Here is a 22238-nt window from a genome sequence, read left to right as displayed (position 1 = left end):
TTAGATTGTTTTCAATAAATGCTTTCAACTGCTTTCAAATGGCTGTGCTTCTCCGTCAAAATGGGCATCGGAGAAGCCTGTGTTTGGGCGCTCCTTTCTTACCTTCTGATTCTTCCTGACTCTCACCTGGGATACCCAAGAAGGAAATCGGGATGACCAGGGACACCTGTGGAACACTTCGGCTTCCTGCCACTCTGATCATGGCTCCCACCAAGCTCAGGGGGGATGTCTATTGCTTCAGAAGTTTGTGGAAGCAGGAGCCAAGTCCAGCAAGTTTCCAGTCCAACCGACTGACAGTTCCATTGCGTACGGCGTAGACGTATGATTCCACAGTGAGATGAATCTCCGAAGTGATGATTGAGATTTCAGCTTGGGTTCTGAATTAACTGCGCCAAAACGATCATCCAGACAAAACAACAACAACCCAAACCTGGTCCTGATCTGGAAACTGACTTTTGTTATTAAGAGCATGGTTTCCGGAACTGGACAGATCGCAGTTTGCTTTCTGGCTCCGACACTTGTAGCTAAACACAAGCAAGGTACCTCCTATTTTTGAGCCCCGACTTCCTCATCGGTGAAATGGAATAATGACGCCTGCTCCCTGGGGTGGTTCAGAGACCAAATGGACTCGAATATCCAAAGCTTTTGCTACAATGACTAAAAGCTGTTATTTCACAGCCAATCAGGACAATTGAAATGGGTCATTTTGAGAAGACCTGTCTCCTAGTGTGCATGTGGAACATTAAGTGTCATATGGAGGTCGCCGGGATAAGGATGTGGAGACTATGACCCAGGTGAATGAGACCCCCCATTTGTATCCTAGTTTCTCATAGATTCTGGCTAGTTGTTCATAGACCCTATTTTCTTTTCTTCCTGGTCGCATAACTAGACCATATTTGCAGCCCCTCTTGAAGGTAGCTGTGACCAAGGACTGGGTTCTGGTCAGTGCGATGTACTTACAAGCAGTATTTGTCACTTCTAGGCCCAGCCTCACAATTTCTCACTTCCCTTTTGTCTGCTTGAGTTTCACAGATGACCTTACAGAGGACTTCAAGGCCCAGGGGATGCCAGAGCCACAGAATGGCAGAGTCTGGTTCTTGAACACCATGTGGGTAGCTGTCTGCTGAACACCCACACTCCACTTGGGCATGAGGAAGAAATGCATTTAAAAACTTAAAAAAAATATATTTATTTATTTTTGAGAGAGGGACAGAGCACGAGTGGGGGAGGGACAGAGAGAGAGGGAGACACAGAATCCGAAGCAGGCTCCAGGCTCCAAGCTGTCAGCACAGAGCCCGACATGGGGCTCGAACTCATGAACCATGAGATCATGACCTGAACTGAAGTTGGACGCTTAACTGACTGAACCACCCAGGTGCCCCAGGAAGAAATAAATTTTTCAAATCTTTTTTTTTGGGGGGGGGCGCTGGGTGGCTCAGCCAGTTGAGTGTCTGATTCTTGATTTTGGCTCAGGTCATGATCTCGTGGCTTTGTAGGTTTGAGCCCCACATCGGGCTCTGCGCTGACAACACAGAACCTGTGTGGGATTCTCTCTCCCTTTCTCTCTGCCCCCTCTGCTCTCTCTCTCTCTCTCTCAAAATAAGTAAATAAACTTTACAAAAAAGTTTAAGAAATAAACTTTTTTTTCATTCATCCTCAACGATGAATGGGTCAACGATTCAGTGGGACCCAATCCCCAAGTCCTGTAGACTCTTGATTGAGAAGGTCCTTTCCTTTTGTTGCTTGGTAGATTGATGAGTATAAATCAGCATTTTTACGTGCTGCCTTTGGGCGAGGCACTGCTACTTGTTGAAGACAGATGAATCGGTGCTCAAAGATCATTGGTTCAGCTACACTGAATTCTTAAGTTCCGTCTATGATACTGTCCAAACTCAACCATCTGCCAAGACCAGGCGGTGATGTCAATGTGTAGTCAGGCTGAGCAGACGCAGGAATCAGCCAAAAGTGCCCAAGTGAAAGATCTTAAAATACTGTACTGGCCTAAGGAAAAATGTGTTTGGGTTGGGTTCAGCCCACCTGCTCCCCAGCTGGTGACTGCTGCTCTAAAACACCCCCAAAGATGGGCTTGTGATCTGTGCACAAGCCAATCATTGAATTGCAGCTGATGAGAACAGTAGTTGGTTAGGGTTGACACATGACTTCAGTCAGGCCAATCAGAAGCCTAGAGATTCAATTCTGAGACTTCTGTTTGCATGGTCTGAGGAGTGGACACTTTCCCCACCGTGTTCTTTGCACAAGAGATGATGTAGCCCTATCTGCATGGCCATCCTAGAATCATGAGTAGAAAAACATATCTGAGAACAAAGCCCAGATAGAGAAACATATAGAGAGAGGCTGGATCCTGGTGATGTAATCTGAGCCCCTGACCAAGCTGATCCTTAAGACGGTATGACCCTGTAGGGGCGCCTGGGTGGCCCAGTGGGTTGAGTGTCCGACTTCGGCTCGGGTCATGATCTCGCGGTCTGCAGGTTTGAGCCCTGCGTCGGGCTCTGTGCTGACAGCTCGGAGCCTGGAGCCTGCTTCAGAGTCTGTGTCTCCTTCTCTCTCTGCCCCTCCCCCACTTGGGCTCTATCTCTGTCTGTCTCTCAAAAATAAATAAATGTTAAAAAAAAAAAAAGACAGTATGACTCTGTCACTTTGAGTTTCCTGAGCCAATAAATCCCACATTTACTTATACTAACTCAGGTTTGGGTTGGGTTTTCACTTATTTGCAGTAGAGAGTCAAACCTATATACCGATCCCTTTAAAAGATCTGGTGAGTCAAGTTTCTCCAAGTCTTTAATATGATAGATATGCCCCAGAGGGTGGAGAAAGACCTAGTAACTTTCAAGTCTGAGCATCAGTGGTTGGGCTCAGAGGTGATATTAGAAGGGCCAAGAGTCCCAACACACTGGTGAAAGAGAACGTACAGAATGAGGAGTGAAAAGGCAGAGAGAGACAGAGAGACGGAGACAGACAGAGAGAAGGAAACGTCTTTCACAGGAGAAGAATCACGACGGGAAGAAAAGTCCTCGCATGCGTTTCTGTTCCATTTTGCAGCCTGAATAGCGTGGACTTGTTGTGAGTCCACAACTGATGACTTTCTGTGATTTGAGCCCAGAAACAGAGTTGTTTGCAAACAAGAGTCTCTCGATGAAGGAGACTTCTTATCTTCAAGTGAAGTCGGAAAGGAGCCCATGTTCTTCGGACGTGGAAACATAGGCAGGGGACCTACTGGACCTTAGTTTCTCTTTAGAGAAATGCCATTGGGAGGGACACTGGCGGTGTCCTGATGAATCAATCGACCACTCTGTATGGGGCACTGGCTGTCCCGGGAGCCATGGGAGGCACAGGGATGGTGATGTTGTCACCCTCTCTAAACCTGAGATATAGCATCACACAGTCACTAATTTTCCATTTGTTCGTCGTTTGTAAGAAAATGAACAAGAAGGCATTGATCATATTTGAGTCTGAATTATTTTATCTCGTTCTAGGATCAAGAAAAGGTTAGTCAGGGGCCAAAAGTCAGGGGCCACCCACCAATTCACCCGTAGTTCCCGGGGCTCCATGTTAATGGACAGAGTTGTAACCTTCTTTGCGTGAAGACCGAAAATGGGTACACGGGGGCTGACCTCCATCCACGGCCTGCAATTGATCAAAGATGATATATTCAAGGGGAAGTTCAAGGCTTTCTTCTACTGTGTTTCATGGTAAAGAAGCTAATGTAAGTAGTGGTCAACACAGTGATAAAAAACAAGACAGGGGATGTGACAGTGATGGGCCATAGATCAGGGTGGATTTCTCGAATGAGTGGATGGTTTCTGAATGCTTACTGTGCGCCAAGTGCCATTTCCCATGCCTTACATGTGTTAACAAAGCCTCACAACATACCTATGAGGAGGGTGTAATTATGATCTCCCTTTTACAAATGGGAAAACTGGGCACAGAGAGGTCAAGCAACTTGCCCAGGGTCACACAGGTACAATGATGGAGCTGGGGTTTGAACCCAGACAGTCTCCTTCTGGAGCGTGAGCTCTTAACCTCAGCTCTAGGCGTCCTCAAAGCAGCTGTGTGCTAGGAGACCTGGGGGAAGAGGGTTCTAGATGTGACAAGTGGAACACGCCAAGAGCCTGAAGAGGGACAAGAGGTGGGATGCTGGGGGACGAGGTCGGGAGTTTGCTGCGGGCCACTGTATAGGCGTGGATTTTCTCCTGGCTACAATGGGAAGCCGTGTGAAGTTGCCACAAGGGGACTGATAAGAGCTGACAGGTGCTTTGAGGAGATGGCTTTGGAAGACGGTGGAGAAAGGGTCGTGAGAGAACAAGTGGGAAGGGACAGGCCAGCTAGGCGCCGTGCCGGCTTCCAGAAAAGAGACGGTGGTGGCCTGGGGGGGAGAAGGTAGCAGCAGCGACCAGAGGAACGGTTGGCTTTGGGGTACACCGAGTCGGGGCTGGAGGCAGAACCCACAGGAGCTACTGATAGACTGGGTCTTGGGGGGAGAGAGAGCCAACGATGGCTCCGGGGGGGTGGGTGATGGTCACCAGCCGCCAGGGGGGAGGCGCAGGTTAGGGAGGGGCGGTGTGGACTCAAGTGCTCTGACTGGGGTGGGTCAGCCTGAGATGCTTCCTGGACACAGAAGTGGAGACATCAGGTGCGCTCCTTGGAAGTTCCTGAAAACGAAATTTAAGCCACATGCGTGTGGCTGAAGAGGGGAGCCGAACAGCCTTGACTTTCCTTTGAGTTTTGTTAGGGCCGGACTGCCTCTCTGTGCCTCCTACCTGAGTAGCGCTGCGTGCGTGCGTGCGTGTGTGTGTGTGTGTGTGTGTGCCTATAGCACAGAACTTAAGCGAAAGGGCCCTGGACACAGACAGCCTGGATTTCCAACCTGCCTTTGCCACTTGCTGGTTCTATAACTTTGGGCAAACTACTTACCCTGTTTGCGCCTCACTTATACTACCCGCGAAATGGGGCAGCCACCCGCAGATTTGTTGGGAGGTTCCGTGAACTGGCACGCGTACAGCACTCCGAACCGTGCTTGGTGCGGAACAGGCAGCCGGCAGAAGGCGGCTACTGTCACAGGTGGGTGTGGACACACGCACGTGACACGAGGAGTTTATGATTGTGCACTTGTTAAAAAGAGCGGGACCTTCCTGGGTGGACGGTCCAATACTTTCCTCTCTGAGCTATCATCAGTATAGAATGGGTGCAAGGAAGAGGCTAACAGCAAGCCCCTCCGTCCTCTCTGGGGGGGGGGTGCCTCACCCACACAGACCAGGATCCCGCCGTGATAGACTCCTGTTTCCTCATTACCTACCGCGATTTTTATGGGACCGAATTCTTCGGGTACAGCGTTCTGCCTTCAGCGTGTTTGAACTTGCAGCCCCCCCCCCACCCCGGGACCTGGTCTGATGAATGGGGACGGGGCTTCGGGGGCCAGCGTGCTGTGGCGTCCCCCCCTCCCCTTAGGAAACGTCTTTCCCATCACGTTACTTTGGGGGCAAAGGCTCAGTTGTCATCTGGGGTCTCTTGGCTATTTTGGTTTCTGGCATTTGAACCCTTTTCCACTCAGGGCCCATTTGGGGGAGGATAGTACTTCTAATAATCCTAATTGCCCACCGCTTTTCACGTTGTCTTTCCATTGCACTCCATCACCTGTGGCCACCATGCCTTTAAGTAGCATTCAAGCGTCCTTCCCATCTCGGGGTGGGTTTCTCGTCCCCCAGAGCGGGAGGTGAGATGGCTTGGCTAACCCAAGTGGGCCTGTTGTATCGCCCCTCGCAGTTGGCGACCACATCAAAGTGGTCACAAATCACTCAGAACTCACTTTGTCTCCTCAAGCAAAGTTTCGGTAATTTGGATAAAAGGGCGGAAATGGGCTCTTAGTGCCTCGAGCTCTAAAATGGGATGGAGAGAGGTCAGATAGGCCAAGTTGACTCCTGTGTGAACGCAGCGTTGTCTCATTTTCTGTGACACTCAGGAGCTGAAGCTCACTCGGGCTGGAGTCAAGGTGAAAATAGTTCCTCAAAAGACTCCCCCCCCCCCCCCACCTCATTGCCCTGTTTGCTTTGTCTGTTTGAATTGCAGATTTTTAAAAAAGTTCCTTTATTTATTTTTAAGAGAGAGAGAGAGTGTGTGTGAGCGGGGGTGGGGCAGAGAGAGAGGGAGAATCTCAAGCAGACCCCTCCTCGCTGTCAGCACAGAGCCGGACATGGGGCTCGAACTCACGAACCGTGAGATCATGACCTGAGCGGAGATCAAGAGTCACAGGTTGAACCGACTGAGCCACCCAGGCGCCCCTCCTTCTGTGTTCTTAAAAATTACGTTTCGGGGCGCCTGGGTGGCGCAGTCGGTTAAGCGTCCGACTTCAGCCAGGTCACGATCTCGCGGTCCGTGAGTTCGAGCCCCGCGTCAGGCTCTGGGCTGATGGCTCGGAGCCTGGAGCCTGTTTCCGATTCTGTGTCTCCCTCTCTCTCTGCCCCTCCCCCGTTCATGCTCTGTCTCTCTCTGTCCCAAAAATAAATTAAAAAATGTTGAAAAAAAAATTAAAAAAAAAAAAATTACGTTTCATTGTGGCAAAGCACACGCAGCATAAATGTTTGCCATCTCACCCGTTTTCAAGCGTGTGGCTCATTGGCACTGAGAGTGTGTGCATTGTGGTGGAGCCATGACCCCCAGCCATCCCCGGTCCATCCAGTTTCGAAGTTTTCTCCCGGTGCAGAAAATGGAAAAGCAAAGCTGAGAATCCGGGGCTCCAGATTGGGCAGGGAGAATGCTGACAGGCTTTGCTCGCCTTGTGGGGCAAAGAAGGGTCTGGAGGAAGATGCTTGGCCCCTATCAGTAGTCACCTACGAACCCTGCTTTGAAGACACAGGTGCGGGAAAACCGCTCTACTGCAGCCATGACTTGGCTCAGACGAGCCACCTTCTGGCACTGAGAGGTAATGCAACGACCTAGCCTTTCTTAGGAAGTCTTTCAAAATTCCTCATGCGAGTGACATCATCTGACATCTGGCTTTCTCGGATCGACTTATTTCACTTAGCATAATAGCCTCCCGTTCCACCCACATTGTTGCAAATGGAAAGATTTCATTCTTTTTGATCGCTGGACTTTCTTTATCCATTCATCCGTCAACGGACATTTGGGCTGTTTCCGTACTTTGGCTATTGTTGATTGCGCCGCTGTAAACTTTGGGGTGCATGTGCTCCTTCGAATACAACAGATGAAATAGGGGAAGGGAAGGCAAAATAAGAGAAAAACCCAGAAGGAGGCAAGCCATAAGAGATTCTGAAATACAGAGAACAAACTGAGGGGAGGTTGGTTGCTGTAGGGGAGGTGGGTGGGGGGATGGGGTTAAATGGGGGGGCTGGGCACTAAGGAGGGCACTTGTTGGGATGCGCACTGGGTGTCATATGTAAGAGATGAATCACTGGGTTCTACTCCTAAGGCCAAGACTACACTGTATGTGAACTAACTCGGATATAAATTTAAAAAAATAATAAATAAAATGTCTTTAAAAAAAATCGGTAGAGGAATTTGGGCATTTTGTTAAGTCTTGGGGAAAATGGCAAATGTAGGTTTTACATCTGTGCCTCTCCCGCGTGCGTACCTATATGTCTATGCCACCTCTGTCTCCATCCCAGTGTGTCCCCATGTGGAGACTTCTCTGTCTCCATTCCTCCAGGACATGAGAGCATTTGCAGCAAGGATCCATTCACTTAAGACTTTCAAGATGTACTGAAAACACTTGACTAGAACTTGTTTAGGATCCTTAGGAGGATCCTTGGTTATGGATACAAGTTTGGAATTAGGGTGAAAATTGGGACAGAACAAAGAACCTGTTGGTTGAAGAATCAGACAGTGAAGGAGGAAAGCCCACACGCTCTTGACCCGCCTCACTCTGAAGGCGGGACAGGGCCACCGGGCTCCCAATGTTACAGGAAGAGCCCATTCCGTCACCCTGCATAGGGTGACTTGGCTGTGCTGAAGGGGGGGGTGGGGGGGTGCCACAGGCTCCCATGGGGCTTCTCTGCTCTTCCCTGGGCCACCTGTGGTGGTCCCCACCATTCCCAGGGACGGGTCAACGACCCCCTTTACACCGGACCTCAGGGCTGTGCCAGGGCCGCTATAATAAATACCACAGGCTGGATGATTTTTCCTCATAGTCCTGGAGGCTGACTTTTCAAGATCAAGTTACCAGGTTTGGCTTCTTCCGAGGCCTCTCCCCTTGGCTTGCAGATGGCTGTCCTCTCCTTGTGTCCTCACGCGGTCTTCCCTCTGTGTGTGTCAGCCTCCCAATCTCATCTCCCTATAAGGACGCCAGTCATATGGGGTCAGAGCCCACCCCAAAGACCTCATCTTAACTTGACCTCTGTCAGAAAGACCCTATTTCCAAATACAGTCACATTCTGAGGGATGGGGGTTCGGGAACCCACACTGGGCCCAGAACAGGGGCTGCGTCTAGCCTTCCGGGGGCAGAAGACATATGGCAGGTGCAGCTTCTAGGCCTGGGGTGTGGAACTGCCCTCTTCACTCTCAGAAGGCACCGGCTTTCCCTGGACCTCCCAGCGACCGCATCCCTGGAGACCCTCCTCCTTGCAGACCGACCCCTCCAGTCTGTGCCATGTTGACCTTCAGCGTAGGCCTGACTCTTGCTGTCACTGTTAAGGACCTACAGGGGACCGCCCGTCCAATCAAATCCGAGCCCCCAGGCTTGTACTCAAAGCCCATCATGGTGTTACTCCTGGGTGCCATGACATCGCAGTGTGGATTCTCCCCAACACTGCCCTTCCGCCTCAGCCCCCGCCCCAGCCTCCATATCCTTTGGTCCTTCTCTCAAAGTATATTTTATTTTTATTTTTTATGGAAAAAATTTTTTTTAATGTTTTATTTATTTTTGACAGAGACAGGGAGACAGAGAGACAGAGAGACACAAAGCATGAGCGGGGAAGGGGCAGACAGAGGGAGACACAGAATCCGAAGCAGGCTCCAGGCTCCGAGCCGTCAGCCCAGAGCCCGACGCGGGGCTCGAACCCACGGACCGCGCGATCGTGACCCGAGCCGAAGTCGGGCGCCCGACCGACTGAGCCACCGAGGCGCCCCTCAAAGTATATTTTAAACCCAAGATGAAACAGTTCGCCCCAGTTTTGCAACCCATGCCAATCGCTTGGCAACATGGATTTTGAGTCTTTCCCCGTAGATACGCTCCAATCAAGACGCTCGTGGGCTCTATGTTTCACCGTTTGCCCACATCACGCCTTCCCCTCTGCTACCAGCCTCTTCTCTGCCAGCCTGTGACGGTTCCCGCGTCACCTTCCGCCAGTATTCCTGCGCCTATCTGCACTTTGGACTTCAGTCTCTATAATTTTCTAGCTTTCTAGTCCTTTCCGATTCGTTTTCTGAGTTTCACACTAGAGTGTAGATCCTGCCTTCTGGTTCCTTTATGTCTGAAAATACCTAGAAGAATGCTGTGTAGACTGCAGGCTCAGGAAACAGAGGACGGGATCCAGGGACTCTGTCTGTATGCATAGGTGTGTGGGGGTCAGGGAAGGGGATCGTAGGAGGGGGGGAGTTTTAGTCCTGGGATCCACATTAAGGGTGATTCTGCGAGTTCTCTGATTCTCTCTCTGTCTCTTGCCAGACCTCTTCTCATGCGGGTCCTCATTCAAATGCAGTATGGGTCATACCCAGTCTTCCACAGTCCCCACTCTTCCCTATTGCCTTGCCCTTGGTGTCTCCATTCATTTTCATGACCTGCCTGACCCTCAGTTTGTGGTCCTATGTTGTTTTGTTTCTCTTTGTCATAGGGGTTTTCTCCCTCTGAATCAAATATGCTCTTTATAGCAGCTACTGCTTTTGGTGATGGCATCTTATCCCTCCTTTTAGATCGTGCTCGGATCCCTCTGCCTTGATGGAATTGCCCCTGACATTCCTTATGTTCAATCTCCAACACTTCTGCATTTGTTTGTACTATGTAATCAACTTTAAAATTATACTATCCTCTCACTTCTTGCCTGTAGCACATACTTCGTATATAAATACGTCATAGCAAGAACAGGCAAGGCGCCTGGCTGGCTCGGTAGGGAGAGTGTGTGACTCTTGACCTCAGGGTCGTGAGTCCGAGCCCCGCATTGGGTGCGGAGATTCCTTAAAAATAAAATCTCAGGGGCGCCTGGGTGGCTCAGTGGGTTGAGTGTCCAAATCTCGATTTTTGGCTCAGGTCATGATCTCACAGTTCATGGGATCGAGCTCTGAGTCGGGCTCCGCTCTGAAGGGATTCTCTGTCCTTCTCTCTCTCTGCCCCTCCCCTGCTCGCGTGGCGCGGGCTCACTCCCTCAAAATAAGTAGATAAACATTTAAAAGAATCTTAAAAAAAAAAAAAGAAAGGAAGAACAGCCAACACTCCAGGAGCATTACCGATGACAAAACTATTGAAATGATGTTTGTGGTGCATCATTTCAATAAGACGGCTGATGGCCACCCCCTGACGACGATTACTTTTCAGCCTTGCTGGTGGAGTGACTACCAAGGCCAAGTGTTAAGAAGGCGTAGGCGTTACTACAAGTGAATGAAGCTAGCCTTGCTGAGACGGCCTGCTACCCCTCGACACCCCAGCTAGCCCAGCGCTGAGTTGGTGTAGACAAAGTGAACAGAAACTGCAAAAAAAAAAAAAAAAAAGTTTATTAAATGTCCTTTATGATTTTCTTCTAATCAATTAAAAGCTTTTCACCTATTCATTGATCTTGTCATCACCTTCCATTTCCGATTTCATTTGTGGTTTTTAAGATGTGCCATAAATTGTAGAAATTAATTGCTCGTGTGACTTAACACTGACATTGGAAGCCAAGAGAGAGAATGTTTGTGTTTCCTCTGTTAGCACTTAAAGTACCGTGTTCTCTAGTTATGCTCTGGCCACTCAGATGCGATCACTACATTGCTACGGTCGTGGCTTTTCCAGTCTTCTCTTAGCTGCTTAAATTTTTTTGTTCCTCTCGTTCCAAGAGCCTCGGGGAGGAGGGCGGGGCTGAGAAAGCTCAGATTATAAAAGCCTCCTTCGTCTGCAAGAAAGGGGAGGCCAGCAGGATCCTTCCAGTGCAAGCAAATCCTGCCGGACAAAAATCCTACCTCAGCTGGTATGTTACCAACCTTTGCTTTTTTTTGTCTCTCCGTAAATGTCGCGATTGTTGTGACTCGTAGAATTGGCACGAATAGAGTGTGTTTGGGAAGGGCATCGTTTAGATTTTCTGGGAAGATGTGAAATCTGTGAAGATTTGGAAGGAGCAGAAGACAAGACGGGAAATTTCTCAGGGAGCTGTGGGGATAAGCGTGATGGTGGTCCACGGATAAATACGGTACTCGTTTGGATGTATTTAGCAGTGTAGCCGTCTGCAGCAGGTTTCTGAATGATTTAAAATATAATTACAGCGTTCCCCCCCCCCCCGATTGACAGAGTCAGAAATTTCCTCAAATGAGCTTTATTAAGATATGCACTGGCATCTTAACTGTGCAGCTGACAGTCTAAAGCGATCCTATGTTCTCCAAACATGGGATGATCGAGGACGTCACCAAACAGTTTCTCCTTAAATCAAGACGATGAGGGAGCCTAAATTAGCATTAAGAAAGAACGTGTCCAAAGCGTCAACAGTCTTTGATGGAAGGAGAAAAGGATATTTGGCTGATTTTTACACACTGTGCTCCCTTACCTTTTGTCAGCTTCCGGAACACGCTCATGGCTTGTGTTCTTTAGAAGCAAAAGTGAAACACTGAGGGGTTGGATGAATAATTAAAGGTTTCATTTCTATTCGGTTTTGAGCCCATGACTGCCGGCGCCGACTTTCTCGGAGTTAAGATTCTTCAGCAGAATACAGACCCCCTCATGGTAGGGGGTTTCGGCTCCTCGGTGTCTCGAGAGTGTAAAGAACTTTCTTTCAGGGTTGTGACTTTTGATTTATGGTTCTTTAAAATTTGGAACAAAGTTGGTATCACGCTGTATTCATCTTCTTTGTGTTGCCTAACAATTGATGTTATTCCTGGTACCCGTGAAGATGATGGGGCTCCAGGCATAGAGGGACCCCTGGTCTTTCCCCCTCATTCTAGGGGGCTCTCAGCAACTAGCACCTTCAAATTCATTTGCTGCCAGGACTCACCTCTCTCCTCTCTCCTCTCTGGGGCCGGAGACCCTGGGATCAATGATTTTAGGAGCTCCCCTGGGTTTTCACCATCCCCCCAGTTTTTACCCATCGATGCAAACTTCAAAAATGTGACTGACAAAACTACGGGCCCCTCGGGAATGCGGGATAATTCCCATGACGACACCGATCTCAGCCCTCCAGGGTGAACCAGACGGGGGAGGCGAGGCGCGCGTTAACCCCTGTGGGGTCACTGTAACTCTTGGGTAAACCTCCAGGGCTGGGGCGAGAACAGGAAGGGAGAAGATGCCTCCGCATGGTGTCATTTCTGTTTGAAGCTTCTGCAAGTATCACTCACCGTTATGAATAATTGATTCATTGAGGGAGTGAAGGCAGTGGAGATGGTCGGGCTTCGGCACCTGCCCTTTGGAACATTCTTTCGGAGCACGAACGAGACAGTCCCTCTCATTTCGGGTGACATAAGGAAAACTTGCTCTCTGGTCTCCTTTACCACACGGAGACTTAGGTAACACATCCTGCTCAAAGAGCACCTCTCTCCCTGGTGGCGAGAGGCAGGGAAACCATAATTTTAAACACATGCCCAATGCTCTTTTTGCACCCGGACGATCGCGTAGCAGATTGAGTTTTGGTTTTGGTTTTGGTTTTGCAACGGGCTTGGGCTCGCAGGATGCAGGAGTATTCTGTTAGGAATGGGTGATTTCTAGATGATTCGGAATGAGCCGTGAACGCCAGTAATGAAGAGAGCATTAGGCCAACCTCCTCCCCCTCGGTATGAATGGAGTGTAAATGACAGTCTGTCTCTTCCCCAAGAGGTGGTAATGTGGCATCCATAACGTTCTGTGCCTTGGTTTCCTCATCCGTTTAAGTGGGGGAATAAGAATCATCTAACTCACAGGAGGACTGAGGGTTAAGAGCTCAGCATAGCGCCTGGCACATAACAGACCTTGCGTGAGACGTGGCCACTGTTTTCTCCTGGCACGAAGGGGCCGTTCACGGCTGATGGGGACGCGTCTTGTGTGTTTGCAGGACAAACTGCGTTGTCCATAAATTCAAGTTATGACCCACAGAAGAACACCAAGCCCAAATTGACACGATATGGTCTCTGAAGCACCCCAGTTACATGCTTGTGTTTTATAAAGATCCCGGGGCGCCTGGGGGGCTCAGTCGGTTGAGCGTCCGATTTCAGCTCAGGTCATGATCTTGCGGTTTGTGAGTTCGAGCCCCGCGTCGGGCCCTGTGCTGACAGCTCGGAGCCTGGAGCCCGTTTCAGATTCTGTGTCTCCCTCTCTCTCTGCCCTCCCCCCCCCCCTTGTGCTCTCTCTCTCTCTCTCTCTCTCTAAAAAGTAAATAAACATTAAAAATAAATAAATAAAAAGATCCAATGATAAGTGCTGAAGAGCTGGGATTGAAGCCAGAGACGAGAGGGTCATGGAGACTATTCGCAGTGTCCTGGGTGAGGTCGCTGATGCTGTAAATGGGGTCCCCTGACCAGGGGCCCCAGCGGCACCTGGGAGCTTGTTAGAGATGCAGAGCCTGTGGGCCACCTCGGAGCTGATGAGCAGTTTCGGGGGCCCCGCAAGCTGAGTTTTAATGAGGCCCCCAGCCATTCAGTCTGTGCAGAGAACATGTGTTTCTCTGCATGGGCGACTGGAGACACCGTGGGTCTTTGGTTGGGAACTGCTGTGGGGCCTGATGTGTGCGGCTGTCTATGCCTTCGCGATCCCACTGTGAAACTGTGAAACCGCCAATGGCATTTCAGAGTCCATTTGGGTCTTAATTCTTTACTGAGGCAACGTCCGTCCGCAATCTTTGAGTGTCAGGGCCATCGATAAAAATAATCGAGAGATTGCTAAGACTCTGAAAGCTGAGATCACGCACAGTTAAACGGGTAAGTCCTCCATCTGGCCAGCCTCTCAGGTGCCTGTACCCTGGGGCCCATCGCTCCGGGAACCGCTTTCCCTGAGCAACTTCCACGAGCGTTCAAGGCCTTAGAGGCAACAGGCCCCCAGGCTGGTGCGTTGGGGGCGCTGGGTTCCGTCTGGGGTGGCTCCCCCTGTGCGGCCCAGTGTTCCTTTTACACGGGAGTCATTTCCCTTTCAAATCATTATTTGGAAATAATGGTGGATTCACAGGGAGTTGGAAAGATAGTGCCGAGGGGTCCCAAGTAGGCTTCGCCCCTTTTCCCTGATATGGGGGGGGGCGGGGCGCTATGCTCTAGCATCCAATCCAGGAAACGGACATCGGTATCACCCACAGACTGCACTCAGATTTCTCACTGAGATGTACTCCTCTGTGCGTGTGTCATTTTATTCAATTTTAGCAGGAGCACATTTGGGTAACCGCCACCACCAGTCAGGTTCTGGAACTGTTTCACGGTCGCTAGAAGGAGCCCGCTTTATCGTCCCACCCATCGGGCCCCACCCCCTCCCCCGACCCAGGAGCTCTTTGTACCCTGAAGGCTGCTGGCTCAGGGCATGGGGGGTCGGGGGGGGGGGTTGATCTTGCTTGCACCTGACCGTGCTCACCCCTTTGCTTAGGCCCCCAGCGAGATCAGGCTGCAGGCAGTTTCTAGCAGCCCCAGCAGGCTGGCTTTCCATGTGCTGGGTCAGCCCCGCACGTCTGGAGTCTCTCTCCTTTTACCCTCTGCTCGCGAATTGCTCTTTCCTTCCTTTGTACCCAGCAATCTTTCAGTAAGTCTCTTCCAAACTTTGCACACCTAGGACAAAATATACATTTAGACGGTGAGGCAAACAGGCTGTTCCCATGTCTTCTCCATTTATTATCTATTTATTTATTTATTATTTTTTTAAATGTTTATTTATTTTTGAGAGAGAGAGAGAGAGAGAGAGAGAGGGAGAGAGAGAGAGAGAGAGAATCCCAAGCAGTCTCCACACTGTTTTAGCCTGGCTCCAACTCACGAACCATGAGATCGCGACCCGAGCCGGAATCGAGAGTCAGACACTTTGGGCACCTGGGTGGCTCAGTTGGTTCAGTGTCCAACTTGGGCCCAGGGCATGATATCTCACGGTTCGTGGGTTCAAGCCCCGTGTCGGGCTCTGTGCTGACAGCCTGGAGCCTGGAGCCTGGAGCCTGTTTCGGATTCTGCATCCACCTCTCTCTCTGCCCTTCCCCTGCTCGTGCTCTGTCTTTGTCTCTCAAAAATAAGTAAACGTTAAAAAGAAAAGGGTCGGATGCTTAATTGACTGAACCACCCAGGCACCCCTTGGTGGGACTTTTTTGTACTAAAGACCCAATTCTTTCATTAGCCCAGGGAGGAAGATTTACCCTGTTGGCCTTTTGACTATGGTGCCTCCTCTACAGGGATCATTTTCTTCTTCTGAAAAGCGTGTTACTTTCAGGGTACATCTATCCGTGTTCCCCGTGGCTCCACACGTGACGGCCACAGCAAGGGGTGGCACGGTTGCCCCGAGGGGCTCCTGTCCGGGTTGGAGAGTTGATGGGGCAGAGCCTCGCGATGTCCTCAGCCTCAGCCTGTGCAGTTCCCACTCTGCCAGGGGTCACTGTGTAGGACACTGAGCTCGTGTCCACCAGACAGCTGAGCACGTTCTCCGGTTTGATGTTGGGTGCCACGGTGGTGCCCGGGTTTGCCACCCCTGAGGAGGGTGCCAGTTTCGTGCAGAAAGAGGACTGGAGTCAGTTCGGGAAGGCACTTCGCTGCTGGGTCGTGAGACTTCTTTTCTGAGCAAACCCTCTCCTTCTGTCTTGGTCACAACTGCCTTCATTACACATTACGGGGACTGACTGGGGAGGCGACATGCTCCCTGGAGCCGTTCACACACAGGGCGGGCTGTAATCAGAACACAATAATAAAACACCAACAACGGGCTTCGCAGAGCTGCAAAAAAACCAAAACAACCAAACCTGAGTTTGCGTGTAAAAAGAGTTCACAAAGTAAACATTTTAGGCCACTAGCTAGCAGGAGTCAATAAAATATTAGCATTTAAGAATAAGGGGGAGGGGCGCCTGGGTGGCTCAATCCCTTAAGCCTCCAACTTAGGCTCAGGTCAGGATCTCACGGTTCGTGAGTTTGAGCGCCACCCCCCCCCACGTCGGGCTCTGTGCTGACAGCTCAGAGCCTGGAGCCTGCTTCAGGTTCTGTGTCTCCCTCTCTCTCTCTGCCTCTCCCCACCCCCCACCCCCCACCTCTCAAAAATAAATAAATAAATAAATAAATAAATAAATAAATAAATAAATATAAAAAAAATAGAAGAAGAGGGAAAAGCAAATAAATGCTGGGAAGAAAGAATAAAAATGAGGCTGCCCTCAGGGTTTTCTTTTATAAGACCAAAAGTCTAATAAGAACGGAACAGGTTCTACAGTGGGGGGGAATGTTGTCAAATTCTTCACGTGCAAAAAGACATTCACATGAATAAAAAGTACCCCATGTACACCTCCTGTGAGTCGCTCCTCTCAAATCATCCCCAGGGACTTCCTGCCGATGAAGACAGATGAATCCAGGGTGGAGAAGTCCGGTATGAATGGACTCCCACCGGGACGCCAGTGATACATGGAGGGTTGAGTCTGAAAGAGGGTCGAAAACATAGACATAAAAAGTATTCTCATACATAAAAGTATACAATCTAAAGAGAATAGCTTGACAATAACAAGCTGGGTCTAATTCCCGGATTACATGGACTGCCATGGGGCTGGGGGAAGTTGGGTGACGGTCATCCAGAGAGTAACCTGAAGGCAGCGGGCAGATGAACAAACTTGACCCAACACTGACTTAGTGCAGTGAGGGTCAGGTTTGCGGGGGCTCTGTCATTCTTTCCTAAAGCTACTCGGATTTCCTCCTTAGCATTGCTGCTCAATCAGATACCTTAGGGGGTCCCGCTTTGATTTTTCCATGTACGGGACCCAAATAAAGTTGAAGAGTCTTATGACTGGTCTCGCACAATATTTTATTCAAAAGATATGTAGGTCCAACATAGCAAGAGCATTGGAAATAAATGTGAATGAAAGGACACGGTGGCAGGCAGGCTTCTGAGATGGCCCCGAAGGACCCCTGTCTTTCGGTGTTTGTGTCCGGGTGTGGTCCCCTCCCCTGGAATGCGGCAGGACTCAGTGACTTGCTTCTCATGGTAGAATACGGCAAAGGTGATTTGGGATGTCACTCACATGACATTACAAAAGCCAGTGACTTTGCCTTGTGGCAGCTTCTATTACCTTATGGGCTGGCATGCTTTGACCAAGCAAGTTGCCGCATAGGAGGGCCCACAGAGCCAAAACTGAGGGTGGCCTCCAGCCACCGGCCAGTGAGGTCCTGAGGACCCTAGGAACTCAACCCTGCTGACAACCACGTGCGCTTGGAAGCAGGGCCTTCCCCCGTCCAGCCTTCAGATGAGACCCCAGCCTCTGCTTGTACCTCGACAGCAGAGAACCCACCTCAACTGTGCCTAGGTTCCCGACCTGCAGGAACCGTGAGATCAAAGTACATGCTGTTTTTAGCAGTTATGTTCTGACATAATTTCCGACACGGCAATAGATAACTGAGAGGAATGGTTGAACTCAGAAAAAAGTCCAAAAGATGCTGTCTACCTGTCTCACGACGGCCTTACTCACGGCGGCATCCCTGTGCACCCGGCTCCCCTCATACGCCCCTACCGTCTCTCCGGAGCCTCCCCCTCCCATTTTCCACATTTGTTCTCCTGTGACTGGCTCTGGGTCCTTTGGAATATAAATCTATTCAGCTTTTCTAGGCTTCTCTTCTTTTTTCACTCCCCATGAGCCCCAGGAGCCGAGTAGATGAAACACGTTTCCCTCGTGGGCGAGGCAGGGGAGGAGGTCACGATGCTTGAGAATCGGTGGTGTTTCCTGCCACTTTGCTTTTCCTGTGACACCTTATTCATTCTTCTTTTGAAGTCCCTACACTCATGGTGGCAGAAAGGACAGAAGCACCGAAGCTAATGTCACCCAAGCACTGTGCTGAGCTGCTGTGGGCTCGTCCCGTGTAATGCTGACCATCCACAGGCCGAGGCTGCTTGAGCCTTGTGTCAAGCTTGGTTTTTCCTGACTCCAAGCCTTTGCTTTTGTTTTGTTTTGTTTTGTTTCTCTACCACACAGTCTTCATCTCTCTGGAGGTTTGATTATTATTTCTTTTTAAGTTCATCTATTGATTGAGAGAGAAAGAGAGAGAGAGAGAGAGTGCACATGAGCCAGGGAGGGGCAGACAGAGAGAACGAGACAGAGAATCCCAAGCAGGCACCACACTGTCAGTGCAGAGCCTGACGCCGGGCTCCAACTCACAAACCAGGAGATCGTGACCGGAGCCGAAATCAACAGTCGGACGCTTAACCGACTGAGCCACCAGGTGCCCTTCCCTAGAAGTTTGATTGTATAAACAGGCGTTTCTCGGCGTGTTGACTTGAATTCCTCTTGACGTTGAACTTTTCGTTATCAAAGACAAGTATTTCTCTTGGTTTGCCTGAACTTTTGACTTCCTGGCCTGTGGTATGATGTTTGAGCTTTCCTGATGTGTTTGCCAACCCCACGATTTTTGAGACGAATAGCACAGTGAATGGAGGGTCTGCGTTACACGAAATCACCCCCTTCAAATATGGTTATTGCACACCGTGGGGTGCCCTTGCTGTCATTTTACTGGTGGATTCTATCAGAGAAGTTCTATCCACATCATGGGCCGTCATTTTCTTGACTTTGCTTTCCAACTCCTAGCCCAGAGTTCCATGAATTTAAAGAAATACACTCTGAGTTAAAGAGAAAATAAAGAGATGGTCCTAGACTTGAAACTCACACTTTTAAGCATCAAACTCCAGTGCCCTCCAAATGGGTGGGAAGCCCGTGTCTCTGTCACGTGAACCCCAAATACTGCAGATCGGATCCCTGGAAAGAAGCAGTATCCGAGAGGCAGTTCTGGTGAGACCATACACTTGGATGCCATGGTTGTATAACGTTTTCCGTTGCATTCTAGTTTTGGAGTGACGCAATCATATTTCCCAAGTTGTATGTGAAACTCCAACTCCCATTTGTTGGGGGTTGTCATGGATAAATCCATCACTTGTAACTTTCGGGGCATGGTAAACCATCGACAAACTTACTTTTCCTCAAGTTCAGTAGTGGCTCTGTCATCGATTCCAAGAGACTGAGGCTTCAGACGTACCCTGTCTGTCAGTGCCGTTGGGTGATGGGGAGCAGGTGTGCAGAGCAGACCAGAGCTCAGGAGCTGGATTCTAGCTGCTCTTCAACAGCAGAAACCTTTCCACAGAGGCCACCTTCTAGAGCCTTCTAGGACCTTCTAGGACCTTGGAGGCGTGAATGGGGCGAAGGCAGTGCTGCTCCCACCGATGTGTGTGTGTGGGTGGGGGGGGGGCGGCGTTCCTCAGCCCCTCTTAGCTGGGAGGGAGGCCCCCAGGATGCCCTTTGAAAACCACACTCTAGACTCGGCTGTTGAGTGAAGTCCTGAACACCCGGACATTGTCCCTATTTCATCTCCGCAGTAAGAGTCAGGCAGGCCACGTAGGACCAGGGTGCCGGGAGAGGAACACCAATCACTTCCTATCCAGGAAGGGGTTCAGAAACTGTGATGCGAGGGGGAAGAAACAGCCAAAGTTTCTCATCCGTATTCATTATGTGATTGTTGGCTTTCCTTTCCTTTGATCTTTGATTGGTTATTTATCTCCGATTGGTGATGTTAGTGGGGATTGCTTCAGCAGTCCTGCCTGCCCCACAAAGCCCTTCTTCTTCACACCCTTATTCTCGCAGTTATCATACCTGCCCCCTGTCTGCTAGTTTTCTTCTGAGAGATTGAAACAGGCCCCAAGTCAGCCATCGCCCACCCCCCCTCCCGTTTGCTCCTCTGGAGGGGAGGTCCACACCGGTTGTCTCCACCGGTGTCTACATGCTCTCTCAACCCGCATCGCTGAAACTGCCATTGTTATGGCCACTGCTTATCCTGTTTATTAAGTGTATTTTGAAGACGGCACAAGCAATGTATTTACTTTTGGTAAATATAAAAAGTAAAAAAAATAAAACGAATGACTATCCTACCTTCCCCCCACGTTAGCATATAGTGATTAGCATTTCGGTGTATTTACTCCCGGGTGCCTTCTACACACCATCTGTAAGGCATTTACATTCCCTACGGAGGCAGATGCCTTTCCTGCAGGCGCTGAGCCGCCTTCATAAGGAGGCCAGGAGGGTGAAGGACCCACTCAAGGTCTGCGGCCTGGTGGTTCATCCGAGAGCCGGTCGGTGAAGCTGTGTCTCTTAACCACCAGGATTCCTCGCCGCCTGCTTTCTTTCTTTCTTTCCTTCTTTCTTTCTTTCTTTCTTTCTTTCTTTCTTTCTTTCTTTCTTTCTTTCTTTCTTTCCCCCTATTTGGAACAAATCATAATAATTTCTCCATGTCATTAAATTATACCCCCTTAATGGCACCACCCTGTTACTTTTTTTGGGTGGAATGTTCTAGTAATGGAAATTTAGGTTGTTTCTGATCGCCCCTATTAGAAAGAACTCAGCAATCAACAGCTTTTCAGTACAACTTTTTGTGTTTCTGACTCTCCCCTTTATCTAGGGTCTCCAAAGCTGGTTCCCTGGGGTGACAGTATTTAAATGCCTTGCTACTTTACTGCCAAGTTGCTTTGAAGGCTGTAAAAGGGTTTTCACCCCACCCAGCCGTCTGGAATTGTCTGTCTCATCACCATCCTCCCACCATCAAATATTATCATCTGAAAACACCTCCTTGTGGAGTTTCATTGTTATGGGCCTTTTGTGGCTTTTATGAGAAAGGAAGATTAGTCTGTTTTCACGTTTTTTAGCAATTTGTGCTCCCTCTTTGATGGATTTGGATTTCAGCCCTTAGCCCATTTTTTTCTACCGGGTTTTCTATTGATACGAGCCTATTTTCCTTAGCACCAGTGCATGGGCTGGGTTCTCCCTGGTGTGACTTTTCTTCCTTCCTCCCCTCCTGGCTGTCAGCCTATCCAGTTCACTCCCCCTTTCCCAGGGTTCCTGGGTGTGGGGGCCTTGGATACCTTCCTTTCACTCTCCAGGCTCTCCCCCCGGGTGTCTCTTCTGCCCTTTCACTGTGGCCCTCTGCCCTCTAGCCCCTTCTGCTAATGCCTGGCTCCTCTCTCCCCCACGCCCTTACCTCTGACCCCTTTCAGGATGATCACCCAGAGCACCTGTGACATAAGATGTTGTGAAGAAGGCCTAAACTCATAATCAATCGACTTGAGCATCAGCTCGCCTCAGAAGAGCAGGTGGAAACGAATATCTCATGTAGGCATTGGACATGCCAGGACAGGGCCGCCCCCTGCACATCTTACGTGACTTGCCTGTGTCTTGTTTGACTGAAATGTGATTAAAAAGCAAAAATACACCTTTTCCCATTGCAGCAAAAAAAAAAAAAAAAAAAAAAAGCAGTTTTTCATTGCGGGGCAAATGAAATCATTTCTTGACCATTGGTGCCCTACTTAGAAGCAATTTGCTGTATGGGGATCACAGTAAATACCTTGCAGGATTGATCTGTGGTTTTACGATAATGTATGTAAAGTACCAATTAATACTCCGAGCCTCTCTTTCAAATGTCTGGGGAGAGAAGTAAAAGAAACGCTCATTGTTTTAAACAGCCTGTACCAGCTGTTCTGAGTGGGTTTCAAAGAAGCTTCCAGTCTCTGTGGGGTGGGAGCCTTTTGAGGCTGCCTGGGAGGGGCCGTTGGGCGGGAGACAGCAGGAACACCGGCTGGGCGGTGGGTCCAGACCTTTCTACACCCAGGGAAGGCTGTGCGAAAGCAGGAGGAGGATTTAGGGGTCAGCAGGGGGTGTTATTTATTCGTTTAAATTTTTCGCTCAATACATATTTGTACATATCACCTCTGTGTGCCTTACCGGGTCCTGGGCATACAATGCTGAACAAGACAGATCTGGTCCAGGAGCCAAACAGATCATTAAATGAATCAGGGGTTCTGGCAGCTGGGTGGGGAGTAGGGGTGTTACAGGAGTCACCGGGGCGTGCCTCTGCCTGGGGGTCACATGGCACCTCCCCACAGAAGTGGTGCAGACGTGAGGCCCCGAGGTTGAGCAGACAGACAGACAGACAGACAGAGAGGGTCT

General features: G+C 49.8%; 1 protein-coding gene across 1 annotated transcript in view; it reads left to right on the top strand.

The window, feature by feature from the left end:
* The first annotated feature begins 11066 nt into the window (after window positions 1–11066).
* LOC131505694 (transient receptor potential cation channel subfamily M member 8-like) overlaps window positions 11067–22238 on the top strand; it is a 33543-nt gene continuing 22371 nt past the window's right edge. Inside the window, exon 1 of the mRNA XM_058719540.1 lies at window positions 11067–11129. The gene's annotated coding sequence lies outside the window, so the exon portion shown is untranslated. The remainder of the gene's footprint in view (window positions 11130–22238) is intronic.

Source organism: Neofelis nebulosa, chromosome 2 (assembly GCF_028018385.1).
Source record: "Neofelis nebulosa isolate mNeoNeb1 chromosome 2, mNeoNeb1.pri, whole genome shotgun sequence".
Taxonomy (NCBI): domain Eukaryota; kingdom Metazoa; phylum Chordata; class Mammalia; order Carnivora; family Felidae; genus Neofelis; species Neofelis nebulosa.
This window is presented reverse-complemented; position numbering and strand designations above follow the sequence as displayed.